Raw genomic sequence first — 18,843 nt, 5'->3', positions numbered from 1 at the left:
GGCAGTTCTGATGTACTGTGCATGCCTATGCAGTACATCAGAGCTGTTGCCAAAACCAACGGAGAAAGCAAGATCTCCGTTGCTTTTTTACTGTTTCGCTATGTTAAATGGATTTAACATAGCAAGACAGCTTTACAATAAGCAAAGGAGATGTCTGTTGCTTATTTTAAAGCTGTCTCACTATGTTAAACCCATTTAACATAGCAAAACAGTAAAAAGCAACGGAGATCTTGCTTTCTCCGTTGCTTTTTTTTTAAAACATGTCTCGCTACATTAAATGGGTTTAACATAGCGAGACAGGTTTAAAAAAAAAAGCAACGGAGAAAGCAAGATCTCCGTTGCTTTTTACACACTGTGTCGCTATGTTAAAGGAGTTTAACATAGCGAGACAGCTTTAAAAAAAGCAATGGAGATCTCCGTTGCTTTTTTTAAACCTGTGTCGCTATGTTAAACTCTTTTAACATAGCGAGACAGTGTTTTAAAAAAGACTTATACTAATGGAAAAAGTCCGGGCGACCGGACCTTTTTCCATTAGTATAAGTCGATTTACAATGTGCACGCTGGCCAATCAGCGTGCACGTTTTGAAATATTAATGGGGGGGTCATGGTATAATTGTTATTTTTGTATGGTGTTGCTGTAATAGTTCCTTAAGAGTATCAGTCTGTTTTTGAGAATTTAATTTGATGTTTTCTAAGTCATTTGTAAAGCCATCCATCTTCAAAGATAGTTCCTGTAAGGTAGATGTCATCAATTGCAGTTCTTTTTTCAAAGCAGCATCTGGATGAGAATTCCTTGAGTTGTTCATATTCAGTGACTCAATATATCTCCAAGTTACTTGACAGGAACATTTTTGTATATCTCCACCAAAACTGATATTTATGCAGTTTAGTAGTTTATCTATAGATTTTTGATGTTTTAAACTTGAAAATAATAAAATGTTCCTATATTATTATACTAGTTTATGGAGCTCTCAAAATTCACTGCTCTCAGTTGGCCATCTAGGCTCCACCCCATGGAGCATTGTTTCTACTGTTTTGCAATGTACTGTGCTGCTTCAGTTTAGTATCAGAGTTTTTTATTGTATTTAGCAGAAAATTAAAAAATATTTTTCTCCTAAAATATCTGGGTCTTTTCCATTTTCCAAGTTTTTGGGACATATAATCCATTTCTAGCTTATTCTTACACCTTGCAATAGCTGAACCTAAACGTATCACCTTTATAGCTGGCTCTTGTTTAACTGCAATATCTGAACTAAAACTGACTACCAGATGGGAGACATCGGAGGACCATACTTAAAACTCCTATCTATGTGCAATTTATTAACAATGGCCACATTTTATCAGTCTTTTCTCTGTTTCCCTATGTTTCAGCTTTACTGCTCAATCATTCAGAATTGTCTAGGTGTCCCTTTCTGAGACAGGCTAGATACGTGTGGGTGTTTTACAAGTGACTGAGTCCAAAGCACTGAAACCTCACTGTCTTACAGCACTTAGGTACTCAAGCATCATGCAGCGCTTACAGGCTGCAGCTCACGATCAAACATGAATATACGTTCAGGCAAGAAGCTGCCACAACTGACGTGAATACATTAAAGTCTGAGTGACGTAAATGCAGCAGCCATGGTAAGAGAGTGGAGGAGGCTGAGGTGTGGATTAGGGCACCGGGGAAGGATGGAGCTTTACATTTAGAGAGCAGGAGGCAGATTTTCAGTTTAAAGAGTGAGAACAGAGTCATAGGATTATGAAGCAAGAGAGAGCCTTAGGGTTAGGAAGCAGGAGGTATGTCTTAACTTTATAGAGTGGAAAGTGAGTTTTAGGTTTACGGAGTGGGAAGGGAGTTTTAAAGTTAGGGAGTGAGAAGGGGTCTTAGCATTCGGGATCAGGAAGGTAGTTTTAGTTAGGGGTCAGGAAGTGAGTTTTAGGGATAGGATTAGAATTCAGGCACAACTATGGGACCTCAGTAGTTACATGAGATTGAGTTAGTGGGACTTCGAGCACTTGCCTATTCAAGGAAGTGGCAATGAGCAAGTGTATCACGAGCGTGTGGCATGTGACCATTTGTACTAGACCCGATAATGAGCAACTGTATCACGAGCATGTGGCATGTGACCATTTGTACTTGACCCGATAATGAGCAACTGTATCACGAGCATGTGGCATGTGACCATTTGTACTAGACCCAATAATGAGCAAGTGTATCACGAGCGTGTGGCATGTGACCATTTGTACTAGACCCGATAATGAGCAACTGTATCACGAGCATGTGGCATGTGACCATTTGTACTAGACCCAATAATGAGCAAGTGTATCACGAGCGTGTGGCATGTGACCATTTGTACTAGACCCGATAATGAGCAAGTGTATCACGAGCGTGTGGCATGTGACCATTTGTACTAGACCCGATAATGAGCAACTGTATCACAAGCAAATGGCATACAAGCACTTATACTAGACCCGATATGTTCATCTATGCTTACATGAGTATTACTGCTTCAAAGATGTTTCCTAAAAAATAGCCCATGTTCTTAATGACAACAATGTCACTGAACGCCAGACAACTTGTTCCTACATATATGCTACTAGGAGTATCTCTGCAAAATCAAATCTGCACTTGCATATTATTACCACCTTTACAACTGCCCAAAGTGAGACATTTGCTAAAAAGTGACATTTCGCAGGATGAATGACAATGACTCTTTCATTTTCTTACCAAAATAAAGATACGGTTGCTTGAATTATTTTGAGACGCAATGTGATGCTTCAGATTAGCATAATTTCCTGCTATATTCAATGGAAAACTAGAGATGATTTTTCTCTTTAAATAACATCTTTTCCATTTTTTATATTTTTGAGACACTGCTGCCCATAACAGGATAGTCCTGTGAAAAGGGGCAGTTAGTAAAACTATATATGCATTGTTACCATGAATGAAATAATGCCTGAAACTGACAAGACAGTAGATGACCAATGGTGATCTGAGACCAATACATGCCCTGTATAACTGAGGTCAAACTTTCAGCTACCAGCAGCATATAAACCCGAGTCAAGGGAAGAAAGTGACTCATGAGACAGGTAAACCTGAACCACACAGCTGCTATGAAGGCAAATCAAATCGATTGTTTTTTTGAGAATACAATCTTTGATTAATTCTCATCTTAGTGGTAGAATGCATACTGCTAGTTCCAGAAACCTTTATTTTATGTGCGGAACAAATGCAAAAGAAAGATTGCGAAAGAAAGATGACATTTATAATGGCCTTTCTACAGACTGGACCCAGGTGGTACAAAAGATTGCTACATTTGCTGGGCTGTCAGTGATGCTCAGCTGAAACATTCTATTCATTAAATGTATTAAATACTATCGTTACATTTATACCCAAGTTATAGTATATAATACCGTAAGAAACTTGCCTACAAAGTGTGCACTGAAAGCATGATCTATAAATAAGCCCTGGCCAGGGGCTGAGCAAGTCATATTTGCTTGTTTTATTATTAATGTTAAACAATCCAAAATGAAATGGATAAACATGATAAGTTAAATTATATTAGGACAATTAAACTGCAGGGTTTCCTAACATGTTTTATGAAGTCTGTTTCTGATCAATGTGAACTGTGAAACATTGTGTGGAAAAATATAGCCAGAATTATTAGTGCTTTGTGCAAAAAAAACTGGACAAAGCACAATAGCATGTGAAACAGGAAAACTTCAGTTCAAGAGGTTAATGAATGCACAGTGTTTCCACCCTGCTCGGCAGGTAGAATCCTGGGATCTCCTGCATTTTGTGTGAACTGTAGTTATATAGCTCTTTCACTGTTTAGACAGCTGCATTTCAACCATTTGATTTTTTGGTTTAACTTCCCTTTCTTGAGTCCTTGAAATTGCATAAATGAACCACAATGCCCTCTTTCAAACATGCACATGGATTGAGGAACTTTATGGCATCTGCCACTGTAGGTACTGACATGTTTTGTAGATGGCTGGAGAGACAAGCTGTCAAAGCAAGCCATCATTTTAACAGCTTACTTTTAAAAGGGGCTGGCTGTAACATAAAGCAATGAATTTCCAAAAGGTCAGAAAGAGCCATGTCTCCATAGAAACTGATTTCGTTTTAGTAAGTGCTTGGCTAGAAAATGATGAACACAGACATATTTCTTTATTTTTGTTGGAACAGCACCAGGCAACTAAAAAGACAAAGGTCATGCATGTCCTGATCTAGGGGTGTGCATTCCTTCTGTTGATAGATCTGCAATGAAGTTAGTTCATTTATAGAACATTCATTTTATGTGTATGAGTGTGTGTGTGTGTGTGTGTGTGTGTGTGTGTGTGTGTGTGTGTGTGTGTGTGTGTGTGTGTGTGCGTGTGTGTGTGTTTGTGTGTCTGTGTACATCACTATGTGTGGGAGCATACAACTATATGTTTTACAAATACATCATCAGAATTTCATGAAGGAGCGTTATCACCAAGAATGTCTGTTAATATAACTTACCATTTTTCAAGCACTAGCTACACAAAGTTCAAACAGATACCAGTATACGTCTGAGTGCTGGAAACAAGCACCATTCAAGGTTTGAATTACAATTAATTCAGGAGATAACCTATTTTCTAACTTACTTCAAAGACTGAGAGTTTTTATGTACATACATTTGCTACCAAACTCTGATAGCATCACAGACTGGGGAGGGTTGATAAGATGCTAGACCCCTTGTGGGTACTTGTTGACTGCACTGATACAAAGTGGCTTTACTCTTCTGATCAAAATTTTTATGCTGAATGCCTGCATACAGAAAACACTTTCTAAACAGAAACCAATGCATCTTTTTGATGTCTACACACTGTAAACTAACAGAAAACTTGTTTTAATTTCAACATCCATTTGGCCAGGCAGAAACAATAGTTAAAACCTGACTGTTTTCCATGTTATGCTATGAGGGAAGATGTTGTCTCATCCATATATACTTGATAAGCATTAAGACACATTCCTTTACCAGTTCAGGATTACGACCAGATCCTTTTAAGCAAACAACAATTCTCGAGAAGCCAGCTCCAGACAAGGTCCAAGCCCTACAATGTTTCCTTGGCATGGTCAACTATCTAGGCAAGTTTATTCCAGATTTAATCCAACTTGCAGCACTGCTAAGAGAGCTGACATGCAAAGATGTCATTTGGTCATGGTCAGAACAGCACCAAAGAGTATTTGATGCTCTGAAACAGAAAATTGCCAACCCCCCAACTCTCAGCTACTATGATGTTCACAAACCAGTTACTCTTTCCTGTGATGCTTATAAATTTGGTCTAGGTGCAGTCATTCTTCAAAAGGGTAGCCAAGTAGTCTTTGCATTGAGAACTCTTACCCAAACCAGGATGCTGTATGCCCAGATCAGGGTTGCCAGACGTCCCTATTTGGGCCGGACTGTCCCGAGATCAGCAGCCTGATCCCGAGTCCCGCCCTGCCAGTTTAAATCCCGGCCAGCCTCCGCTTTGTTTGTTTTTTTTTTTTTTTTTTTTGATTGTCCCGTATACCTGGCATACGGGCCAATCAAAAATCGCTAAACACGGAGCTACTTGTGTTGAATGCGGAACTGCAATGCATTAAACACGAGAAGCTCCGTGTTTAGTGCAGAGCTACTGAGTGAGCTCAGGTCTTTTAATGTGGAACTCTGTAACGTATTAAAGACCTTTTGCCGAAGACCTTTTTTTTTTTTTTTTTTTTTTTTTTGGTCTTCACTTGCCGTGAGAGACCTTCTTCTTCTTTTTTGTCCCTACCTGGGGTGCTGGAAATCTGGCAACCCTGGCCCAGATTGAGAAAGAGTTTTGGCAATTGTCTTTGCATGTTCGAAGTTCCATGAATATATTTATAGTCAACCTACCCAGATCGAAACTGATCACTAACCTCTTGTTTCTGTTTTGAGAAAGCCTATACATACAGCTTCAGCTAGACTGCAACACATGGTGCTCAAATTGCACAAGTACAATTTCTTACACAAAAGGCAAACTTTTTTATCTTGCTGAGACTTTATCCAGATCTCCCAGGAAAAGCACGGAACAGAAAAACAAATGAGTAACTTGATTTTGAGGTCATGAAAGTGAAAAGTTTTTCTTCCGCACATCTTGATGAGCTCAAAACTCTCACAGCTTTAGATCCAATTCTCCAGAAGCTAAACCTCTTTATCAGTCGAGGATGGCCTTCAAAGCAATCTTGTTTACCAGTAAAAGCGCAGTCATATTTTCCCTACAGAGATGAGATTTTGTCAGACAATGGTATCATCGTGAAAGGTCCTAAAGTGATTGTTCCAAAATCCTTGCAACAAGAGTACATTAAGTTCTTGCATCATGGCCACACAAGAACAGATTCTATGAAAAGAAGGGCGAGAGGTCTAGTATTTTGGCCTTCTATGTCAGGAGATATTGACAAAGTACTTTTCATCTTGTTCAGTATGTAATAGTACAAAGCCACATCAACAGAAAGAACCACTTCAGTTAAGCCAGATTCTTGAACTACTTTGGTCAAAACAACAGTAGCCACAGATATCTTTGAGTGGAATGTTCAACATTACTTGGTGTTACTAGACTCTTATTCAAATTGTTCAAGATTGACTTGCTTCCCAACTGTCATTACTAAGTTGAAGCTACATTTTTCTGTCCATGGTAGTCTGCACCGAGTTATTTCAGACAATGGTGCACAGTTTACTAGTCAGCAGTTCAAGAAATTTGCAGGAGTGGGACTTTGTTCATATTACGAGTAGTCCTGAATACCCTCAGTCAAACAGCATGGCTGAATGTGCAGTTGAAAGTGCAAAACAGCTGTTAAAGAAATCCAGACAGACAATACCAATGTTTTTCTCAACTTGTTAAATTTCAGAAACATTCCTTGTGATAAACATCTTGGTTCACCTGCCCAGAGACTTATGTCGAGACAAACCAGAACCGCACTACAAATCAGCAGTAATTTATTAGTTCCAAGTGCTAAGAACAACAAAGCAGTAAAAACTCAACTGTTGAAGAAGCGTTTGTCCCAGAAGTCTTACTATGATAAAACCAGAAAACCACTCCATTCTTTACAAAAAAGGAGATAATGAGGGTGCAGACATCAAAAGGGTTTGATCACATCAGATTTGTGAGGTTTGTCTCAAGAGCTGAGATCATACATTATGGAATCATAAGTAAAGGAATTCAGATGAAATTGGAAGCATTTGTTACCAGTGTCTGAACCAGTGTTACAGGATCTTGCCTGTGACAAAGACGCTAGTTCTCAGAGTGACTTGTCCTATCTTCCTGTTCCAGAGGACGTTCCATCAGCAATCCCTGTTCCTCAGAAAATCCCTGAAACTCCTCAAGCAGAACATTCCCCAATGACTGTCCCTGTTGCTAAACCCAGTCCTAACTATTAAGTCACAAGATCAGGTCACATCTCGAAACCTACTTCCAGATATACGGCAACCTGGCCATGACTGTTGTTTTCTTTATTTGTGTCTGTATAATTGCATGCCTATTGAAATGTCATTGTTTATATGAGACAGGTCAGTAAAGAGGGAGGATGTCGACCAGTGTGTGCGATATACCTTTAATAAACTATCCAGTGAGTCAGCACATGCATATAACTACTGAGCATGTGCAAGCAAGACTGCCATTTTAAGTGAGTATGCAAGTATATAGTCAGAAAGTTAGTTAGTTCAGCTTTAATGTTCCTGCCATCCATCCTGAGGTATACAATAAACTACTTAAACAAACACCCAAGCGTCAACGTCTTCTTAATGCACATAAGAAGAGTGACAGGTGGCACCATTTACAATGAGCTGTGCACACAGCTCTGCATTGCCCCTGAGGTTGCGGACATAGCTAAAGAATGCCTTGAGGTTGTCCTTGGCCTGGCAGGCCAAGTTTGCCTTCAATTTTGCTTTGGTAGACTTTGTCTTCTGAGTTGTTTGTTTCATTTTTAATTATTTTTACTTTATTTAATGACATTTGATTACTGGGAAAGTCCACTGGGCCAGTGAAAGCCCATTTTCGCTGGAGACCTGGGGAGAAAAGCTCCAGGTTTAATATAACAGTGAAAAAAAAACAATTTTATGAATAATACAGAGAATGACAATGATAAAATAAGATATAATAAAATAAAATAAAATAAAATAGAATGTTATGAAATTATACAATGTGGACAAAGCTGATATTATATTATCAGCAATGTTAATCAAAATCAAAGTACAGGCCATCAGATTATTTAAGAAATGTAGCCAGATACTACTGTGGTTCAGTATTGTACAGATTGTGAGCGGCAGAGTAAGCATACAAGTCAGCAGATTGCTTATAAAGAAGAAATTATAATATATGTAAATGTAGAGGTAGCATGCAGTCTGGAGAGGGGGAAGAGAGGTAGCAGGTGATTAGTAGATTACAATGAGGTGAGAGTAGAAATTCAGTAGTTAGTGTGCAATAGGATTCAGCAGGGCTAGAAATGGACAGATTAGGTACAGCAGGTATATTAAGTGATGGCAGAGGAAGGAGCTGAGCAGTCAAAATCCAGTTGGAGAGGAGATGATTTTGCAGAGCAGTTTTAAAATCAAAGGGGTTCTGTAGTAAGCGGATGTTTGTAGGCAGAATATTCCATGTTTTAGCGATGATCCACGAATATAGTAACTGTCCTGCAGGTAATTAAGGTTTATGAACTTGATGTAGCTGTTGTTCAGATTGCAGGGGCCTAGTGGGATTATAAAGGGTGAGTAGAGAGTTAAGCACAGGGCAGTCTTGTGGTTTATAAATAAGATTATGAGCAGTTGTAAGCTGAAGGAGTAATAGGTGGTGGGGGAGTCTGAGCTATTGTAACTTTTAGGGCAATACAGTGGTGAGTAGAATGGTGACTGTTTGTAGCAAAGTTAGCTATCTTATTATAATATGTTTCTAATTTTGATTGCAAGGAGGACTGTAAGTTGGTTAGTAAAGGTGCACCATAGGTTAGAGAGGGTAATAGGTATGATAGTGCTAGCACTTGGTTAGTATGGCGGGAGAGGAACTTATTGTGTCTATAGAGCAACCCTAACTTTTTATGGGTCTTACATATATTGTTTTGAATATGAAAATTATTACTCCTAACAATGTATTGTGGGTTACTAGTTCAATTTTTGTAGAGTTGACAGAGAATATGCTGAGGTCAGCTTTGTTTTTAGGGGATAGTCTCTTAGGTGTGAAAATCATAATTTTTTTTTTTTTTTTGGATTTAAAGAAAGGTGATTATTGTGAAGCCACTTCTCAACAGTGCAAAATGCTGCCTGAGTATTTTTCTGAAATATTTTTGTATTGGGTTCAGAGCAGACTATGCTGGAGTCGTCTGCATACTGGACTAAGGAGTCAAACAGGATAGTTAGGTGGATATTGTTAATAAAAATATTAAATAGAAGAGGGCTAAAATTTAGCCTTGGGGGATGCCTGCAGAGTTGTATAGGTAGGGGGAAATATAATCTTGCCATTTAACAGCATGGTCTCTGTTGGAGAGATAGCTTTTGAACCAAGTGACTGAGGAGAAACCCCAATGTTTGAGAGCTGAAAGAGGAGGATAGAGTGAGAGATGGTATCAAATGCCTTTGATTGATCTAAGAAAAGGGCAGACACAATGTATCCTGAGTATCTGGCTCTGTTAACTGTGTCTAAGAAGGAAATTAGTGCAGTGGATGTGGTATGACCTGATCAGAACCCGTGTTGTGTTGGGGAGAGGATTTTGTTTTTTTAGGAGATAGCCTAAAAGTTGTTTTTGCACACATTTTTCAAGGATTTTAGTGATTTTGGAAAGTATAGCAATAGTGTAAGAGTGCTTTTATCCTGCTGGGTGCTGCACCTCCTAATTTTTGCCATGCTTTTCTTCCTCCTGTTACACAGCCTATTGATTTTGTGATTCCACCTGGGTGGCTTGTTTTTTGAACTAATTCTGTATCTCTTCCTGGTGGTTGCAGCTGCCGCTATGCAGGTATTAACATACTTGTATATAGTTTCTGTGAACAGTTCTCCATAGGCAGCAGTGTTCTTGGGGTTTATGGGGGCTTGAAATGTTGCCAGGTTATCACTTAATAGTGGGAAGATAGCCTTATACTAGTTCCTGAATAGGTTCATTGGCTGATACTAGGCTATTGGCCCAGAGGCCCTTATAAGCGTAGCCAAGAATTTCACCCATGTTCCCACAAAGTCAGCACCTGTTTCTCCTGTCCAGCAGGGACACAAGTGGGATCCCAGGGGTATATTTTCTGTTTCCCATCCAGTCGCCCAGGTTCCTCTTAAAGAGGGCTAGAGAGGTACTCTGCTTGACATGGAGAGGGAGTCTATTCCACAGACAGGGGAATCTTTGGGACACAAATCTATCCCACCAACAAGTTCTATTAATGTCACAGACAAGGTTAAGGCCTTGCATGTGGGTTGCGTGAGTGGTGTTTGTCTTATGGATATGCAGCAACTCCATCACGGCTGGGTCTGAAATGGCCTTGTATGCCAGACACAGGTCACCTCTGAGCAGTCTGTATGAGATTGAGTTGAGGGACAGGGCATGTAGCCTATCTATATAGGATAGGTGTTTGAGACCCTGGATTTTCCTGGTCAAGAAGCTCTGTAGTCTCTCCAGCTGCTGCATGTGCTCGGCAAAGTACATGCCGAAGGGGGCATTGTACTCGATAATGGGTCTGATAAGGGAGGAGTACAGGGATGTTATGACCTCCTTGTTCCCGGATGAAATACCCTTACTTATGAGGTGGGCCATGTCGAAAGCCTTCTGTACAATGGAGGCAACATGGTGGTCAACGGTCAGGTTGCTATCAACCTAGGTGCCCAAGTCCCTCACGACTGAGTGCATGCTTAGTATGTTGTTATTAATGTCATAATTAGTGGGGATGACATTTTTCCTAAAGGGGATAATAATGCATTTCCTGGAATTCAGTTTGAAGCCATGCTTCTGGCACCAGTCATTAGTTTGGGTAAGGTCCTCATGGAGGATGTTTACATTACTAGGGGAATTTAACACAGCACCCAGCTTGGAGTCATCTGCAAACTTGGTCAGCCACAGTCCACTGGTTTTGGCTTGCATCTCAGAAAAGTATATCCCAAACAGTAGAGGTCAAAGATCGATCCTTGGGGTACATCGCTCGTTACGGGTCTACTACTAGAGGTGGCTTCCCCTATTTTAACTGATTGGGTTCTATCAGTGAGCCAGTTAGCTACCCATCTGGTAACATACAGGTTGATGCCTAGCTGGGAGAGTTTATCTTTTATGCCCAAGTGGGGAAGAGTGTCATGGGTTTTGGTTAGGTCAAGGTAGGCAGTATGCACCATCTTCCCCTTGTCCATGGCGTTGGTGACTGTTTCAAAGAAGTCGACCAAGTTTAACAGGCATGATCTCCTTTTAATAAAACCAAACTGTGTGAGGTCAACTATTTGGAGGCTGCCAATGTCCTTGTCTATAAGGTCCATGATAATGCATTACATGGCCTTGCAGATCAGGCTCGTAAGGCTGATGGGCCCATGATTGCCTGAGTCAGTGGACACTCCACCTTTGTGTAGAGGGATGACAGTGGTTATCCTCCATTCAGCTGGGATGAAGCCAGTGCTCAGGCTTTGGTTGAATAGAGTGCCTAATGGAGCAGAGAGATCATGCCTGAGTTCATGTAGGATACAGCCAGGGATGTTATCGGGTCCCATGGAGACTGTATTTTTTGCCTTTGAGAGGGCATTAAGGACCTGCTCCCTGGTGATGAGGGGAGGCGGGCAGGTGCTGGGGATGTCCTGATTTACTGATGGGGGACAGGAGGGTGAAGTTTTCACCGAACCTGTCTGCCAGCAGGTTGGCTATATCTATGGTCTAACTATTTAAGTTTAGCTGGGTGTCTGGATTTTATTTTTAATTCACAGGAGACCATTTTGTGGTCTGACCTTACCAGGGAAGCATTATAGTAGGGGGTGTGCAGTATTCTGCCATATTAGTGAGGGCCAGATCCTGTATGGTTTTACCCCTGGTTGGTGTATTGACAATCTTGTCCAGGGTGTTTGTGTTTCCAAAATCTAAGAATCTCTGTGCCTGTACATTTGGCGTCATATAGGATTCCCAGTTAATAGTGGGTAATTAAAGTCAACCATGAATATAGTATTGGGTTGGAGGGGCATTGGTGAGTGTTTCCAATAAGTTTACATACATGGTATGGATTTCCTGGGTCCTACAGGGGGACCTATAGCTTGCAAGGAAGTGGTATTGGATTTTGCCTATGGTGATTTGTACATGGAGTAACTCAATTACATTGACCTGTTTGACCAGCCTTGAGGTATATTTATTTTTGATGTAAATAGAGACACCTCCACCTTTAGTCCCTGCCTGTGAAATAGCTGGTCTAAATGTGTGGAGGGCATTATAACCTTGCACATTCAGTGCGTTCTCCATGGCTTTAAACCATGTCTCAGTGACCACACAAATGTCAGCATTCTTTAGGGTGAACAGGGCTTCTAGGGAGTGGAGTTTTTTTGTTTAGACTCGCAGCATTGAGCTTAATACTGTTAGATATTTTTGGTTTTGATTTGCTGTGCTGGAAACACTTTCAGTTTGGCATTGCCTAAAAAAGGCACTATGGAGGACGACAATGTTTTAACTAATATTTGAAAGCCTAGAGGTGAGAGGTACAGACCATCTCTGGCAAAGCAGCATGGTCTGTTGACCATCTCCTTCCATGCTAACAAATATTGCACCCCCTTAGAATTACACCAAAAACTAAGCCAATTATTAAAGTCAATCAATTTGTTTGTATTGTGGCATCATCCTTGGAGAAGGTAAAATGCTGCTCAATGCTAGGCTCATACCAGCTTGAGACACATATTCCGAGATCTACGTGATGTCTCTCTTCATATAGTCTAGGGAGGTATGTCTCAGGTCATTTACTCCCACATGGACTATGACTGAGTTATACTGGTACTTGTGGTCCAATTACCTGAGTGCATATGTAATGTGGTGGATCCTGGCCCCTGATAAGCAACTGACTGTGGCTTTCTCCTTACTCAGCCTGGGGAGATGGACATTAGTGTGTCTCACGATGGAGTCTCCAATGACTAGAATGTTGGATTGGGCAGTGGGTTGCCTTATGGGGTTAGAGGTGGAGGCTCCATGAGATATGGCTCTATGTGTTGATGTGGGGGGTGTTTTAAAAGAGGGCATTTGGGGCTGCTGAGGGTATCTGTTATGTGTACTTCCTCAAAACTGATCATTGATTAAAAAGGCCAAGTAGTTTGGCTTGGGGCATTATTTCTATGGTGGCAATGTTCGTTGATGTTATCTAAAAGAAGACTTTATACGGGAAAGGTGTTTTGGAGTGAATAGAATTCATTTACTTTTGTTGGGGATTAAGAGGAGCTGGGAGTTATTTAACCAGTTTTCTATTGCTGAGAAAGATTCCCCGAGTTTCTTGTTATATATTTATATAGAAAGAATTATAATATTTTGCATACAAAAAGAAGACATAAAACTCATTTATTCAACTGTATTCATTCAAAGTGTGCAATTCATACAAGTGTATGTCCATGTAACTGTGACTGTTTAACTTCAAATTCTCTGTTCTCGTACATTTTGGGCCTGGGTCAGCACTGAAAGGGGTCTTTGGACCAGCTTATTCACCTGGCTAATAAACAATAAATAAAAATAAATATATAACAATCCTTTGTCTGAACTTCTAGTGAGTCCTTTTTTTGCATATCTGCAAAGACATGTGACTATTTGTGGTTGGTATGTGGTTACCCATGGTTGGTATTTGGGTATGCAACATACAGTTATGGGCAGCTGTAGACAGCAATCAGCTTTCTATGCTAAAACATGAAAATATTATGGATATCATACAGGTCTGGAAAAATAGTCACAAGTGCCAAAAAAGGTGCCATCAACAAGCACTAAAATGGAAGTATTCCCATCTAAATAGAGTGGTTTCCAAAGGAAGCCTCACAAATGTAAGAGTATCATAATATACAGGCAACAGCATCCATGCAAGTCTTCAACAGCAACAACGCTACTGCAGGCGCATTATAAATGTTCATCAAACTGATAACTGCTGCAGTAGCCTTAGCTATATGGGTTATCTCCTGCCAGGTTTCAATGTTTCAGGCACCTTCCACATGCTGCACCAAGCCCTTCAGAGATTTCCTGCCATTAATGACAGCACTCCAGTGAGGGTTTTCAAGGACCAAGGGTTGGCTTGTGTTCTTCCTTCTTGGACAGGAGTAGTTTATTAGATTTGGCTCAGGGTTTAATTCAGGCTGTTGATCCCTCTTATAAGGTGTTTTCTGGTAAAACAAAGAGGGATTCCTCTTTTCATGAAGACTCAAGAAACTAAATCTGAACAGGAAAATGAAAGTGCGGCTGCAAGGTTTTCTCCTTAGTTTTCTGATTCAGCCTTAGAGTACAGCACAGTATTGAGTCTCCCTGTGGGGTGGAGGGGTTCTCTTTGTCTGAGACTATTTCCAGAATATGCCAGTGTTTTCAGTGGGAGAACAGTGAGATCTCTCAGTCCCCCAGAAAATACTATGAGCTCTTATAGATGGAATTTTCAAAACCTTTACCCACTCCTCCAGTGCAGTCCTTTGGAGGATGTGTATGTCACTGCCTGAGGTTTTCCTGACAGTCAGCCTTCTGGCCCTAAAAAGGCAGAAAGACTGTATAATAATTCCTCAGTCATGTAAGTTTTTATAGCAAAACCCACCCTACTACTCAAAACAATACCACCAGCTTTTCCCTACACCCTGTACCCACTAAAATTATTTCAAAGCTCCTTAAGAAACTCAAACCAGCCACACTAGCTGCTGACACCCTACCAGCCGAATTCCTTCAGATAGCAGCAGACGCCATACCCTATCCCGTGTCCATCCTCATAAACAGGTCACTTGCAGAATTCAAAGTCCCCACTCTGTGGAAAAGTGTTTATATCACGTTATCGAAAGATGAAAATGGCGAACGCTATTTTATCGGCCCCAAAACATCTAAACATGAAAACATCGAACATTCAGAATAGTGAATTTTTTCCCATGGAAAAAATTTGCTGCTCCGAAACACATACACACAACACAAGCACATCAAACAGACAGCAACCACACACATACACTTAAATTCCTACATCTAATGCTACACTAAACTAAACATACACTACTATCTACCCACTTACCTTAACCCAAACCCTAACCCTAAGGTCCGTCACTATCGCACACTCACCTAACCCGCGCCCTAACCCTAACTCACTTAAACTGCCCCAACCCTAAAGTCTGTCACTATTGCACGCACGCCTAACCCGCTCCCTAACCCTAACTCACTTAACCCGCCCCTAACACTAACGTACAAACAATTGCACACTTACCTGAACCCAACCCATAACTTTCCACCACAGCACTAAGAATAGCGAAGCCACAGAAATGGCCAACTGAATTCTTTCCCGAGGAAAGAATTTGCTGTTCTGCAGCTTCGCTATTCTTAGTGTTCGCTGAATAGTGTTCAATATCAGAACATTCAAAGTTTTAATACTTTGATGTTCTGATATAGACCCGTGGAAAACATCACACATTATTCCACTGCACAAAGCGGGCAACTCCTTAGAACTCACCAACTACTGGACAATCGCAATATTCTCACCTCTATCCAAGATATTAGAGAGAGTTGTACATTCCCAACTACTTCGGTATCTCTTACAAAACAACTTAATCTCCAAAACTCAGCAAGGCTTTAGACCATTCCACAGCACCACCACAGCATTACTATCATTTACAGATATAATTAACCACAATAGAAACAAGGGACTATTTGTATCATCCATTTTCTTAGACTTATCTAAAGCCTTTGACATGGTAGACCATACTATTCTTCTCCAACCTTTATCTACCCTACGCCTCAGCCCCTCCACTATATCATGGTTTACTAGCTACTGATCTGGTCGACAGCAGGCAGTCCTATGGCATGACCAGTTGTCCCCCCTGGTACCAGTATCCATAGGTGTCCCCCCTGCTACCAGTATCCATAGGTGTCCCTCAAGGATCCATCCTTGGCCCACTATTTTTCTCACTATTCACCAACCAAATCAGTTCCTCCTCACTCACAGCATCAGTAGTACAATACACAGACGACACCACCCTTATAAGTGCCACCCCCACCTTAAAGGAACTGCAGATCCTCACCCAAAACATCTTTACTCTAGCCGAAATATGGTTCACCAACATCAAACTTATTCTTAACCCCAAAATGAATTCTTTTCAGCCCAGGTCATGTTCCCCCCTCAGCAACACTTTCACCATTCACTCCAAAGATAACATTCAAATCACTTCAACTGTTCACACTAAGCTCTTAGGTGTAGACATAGACAATAACCTCAAATTTGACATCCATATAGCACAAACCATTAAGAAAGTTAATAAAAAACTAGGACTTCTCTATAGGAACAAACACTTTATACCTAAACAATCCAAAGCTACTATTGCAAGAACTCATCTCTTATCCATCCTTCTCTATGCCTGTCCCATCCTTACTAATCTCCACCAGAGTCATCTGAACAAAATGGAATCTTGTTATAACAAAATAGCCAAGTTTGCTACTGAAACCTCTTACAAATCCACCAACTGTCTCGCCCTTAACCAACTCAATTGGCTCAAGATACCTCAACTGCTTCTGTTTATTCATCTCACAATAGCGCATAATCTCTTCTACCTTCCAGAAAAAAACCCTGTACTTCAAGATATAATTAACCCTCACATCCCTACCAGAGCCTTACAATCTAGTTCTTAGAACCTAATAAGCATTATCAGACACAAAAATGATGCTGGCAAATCTCTCCTTGCCTGCACTATTGCCAAAATCTGGAACTCACCACCTAGCCAAATGATCTGCACTACCTCCACTATTCAATTTAAGAAACTCCTGAGTACCCACTTCTCAAACAATTGGCTTTGTTCATCTACTCCCCATGTTAATTTGCACCAATACCATGTTCATAGATTAGTACTAGTCTAACTGCCCTTGTGAGCCATTTTAAGCCTAGCCAATTATCCCTTGTGAGACTCAAATGCTGCACCTTGTGTTTGTAAGGCAAACACCTTAACCATTAGGCCTCCCTCCCTGTTGAAGGATTCTACTAAAGGTCCCCTAATTCCTTTCACTGTAAAGCTTAGTAATCACTGGTTATTTCTGTAACAAAATATTGAGAGTACTCATAATTTAGAAAGAAAAAAAAACATTTTTTCTTGTGTTTATATTTTATATTCTATATAAACCCTACTACTAGAATGATGTATGTTGACTTTACTAAAGGAATTGTTAATCTATACATAACTTATGTTTATATGCAACCTATATCTCTGTATGATATTCTTGTGTAATTTCTTTATGACGTGCTATTGGAGCTTTTCTCCCCAGGCCTCTGCTGAAAATGGATATGTGTCCAATCGGACTTTCCTGGTTAACAAATGTAAAATAAAATAAATAAAAATAAATTCATCCAAAACCTGACTCGGTAGTTATAGCTTTAGGTAATCCTACTGCTGGTAAACATTTAGTTAATTCCAATTATATACTTTCTGACAAGGATGGGAAAATAATTTATAAGTGTGGGAAAAATGTTATATGCTTCTGCAACTTACATTTTCATAATTTCAAATTGTCAGGCTAACATGTTAAAGTTTAGTCTTACTAATTGTGAAAGTGTGAGGAATATTTTGTCTGCAGTTTCTTCTTGTAAGGAAAAATGTGCTACAAATAATTAAATTTCTTCCATTTTCCAGGTCACACCTCATTGTTTGAAAATGTATGTATGACCCTTGCTGATATTTCTTCCAGGACCATACCAATGGTACTGTTTTGAGGAGGTTTACATGGCTGTGTTCCCAGAACCTCCCAGATTATGTTCATAGGTTTATAGGTGTAGACTCGGCTAGTGACCACTAACACCTATATAACCCTAACCACACAAACCAAACAAGTCCCTTTGTCTGCTGTTTTCTGAGTGATTATATTAGGAGACGGTATGTTAGTCTGGATGCTATTATGGATTATTGAGGCAGTCTGTTACTTTGGATATGATTTACTGCCTGCCCCTATCCACCTGAGACATAGGGGCCAGAATTTCTGATTTTCCATTCGTGATCAATGTTACACTTGAATAGGGTTATGGAGGGACCCTGCTTCATGTGTATGGGTAGCCTATTCCAGAAAATGGGTATATGCACTAAAATATGTACCTGTCCCTCCAACATGTCCTATTTAAGTTGCAGACAAAGTTTAAATCCTTACATCTAGTAGTTCTGGGGCTGTTCATTTTGCAGATATGTAAAAGGTCCATCAGAGCAGGATCTAAGGATGGTTTGTATGCCAGGCATAGATCACAGCTCAGCAGTCTGTAGGAGACAGTGTACAGATATAAGACTTTGAAGTGATCTGCATGGGACGTTCTGTTTGTTCCCTGTATTCTTTTTCTGAGGAACCTTTGTGAATGTTCCAGTTGTTGCATGTGCAAGCAAGCTTAGCAGGACAAAGGTAGATTCTCATGAACGGAAACTAGATCAGGGGACCTTCCAAGATTTGATCATCTGTGGGGAGTTTCTCAAGTAGATCTTCTTATCTCCTTTCTGAAGAATCAGCTGGCAACATTCTGCTCCAGGACTCCATGCAAGAAGGCCTGAAAGACAAATGCTTTTTCTTTTCCGTGTGTCGGAATGTTTCGGCATGTTTTTCTATCTTTTTCACTATATCTATGGAACTTTTGAAGATTCAGAAGAAATTCCCCAAGATCATTGTGGTGACTCACTTCCGGCCTAGGCAACAATGGTTCTTCTTTCTTTTGTAAATGGTCAGGAGCAATTACCACAAGCCTC

Source organism: Protopterus annectens, chromosome 6.part0 (genome assembly GCF_019279795.1).
Source record: "Protopterus annectens isolate FY-2018-M chromosome 6.part0, PAN1.0, whole genome shotgun sequence".
Lineage (NCBI taxonomy): Eukaryota > Metazoa > Chordata > Ceratodontiformes > Protopteridae > Protopterus > Protopterus annectens.
The sequence above is the reverse complement of the archived record's forward strand: the minus strand, read 5'-3'. Positions refer to the sequence as shown.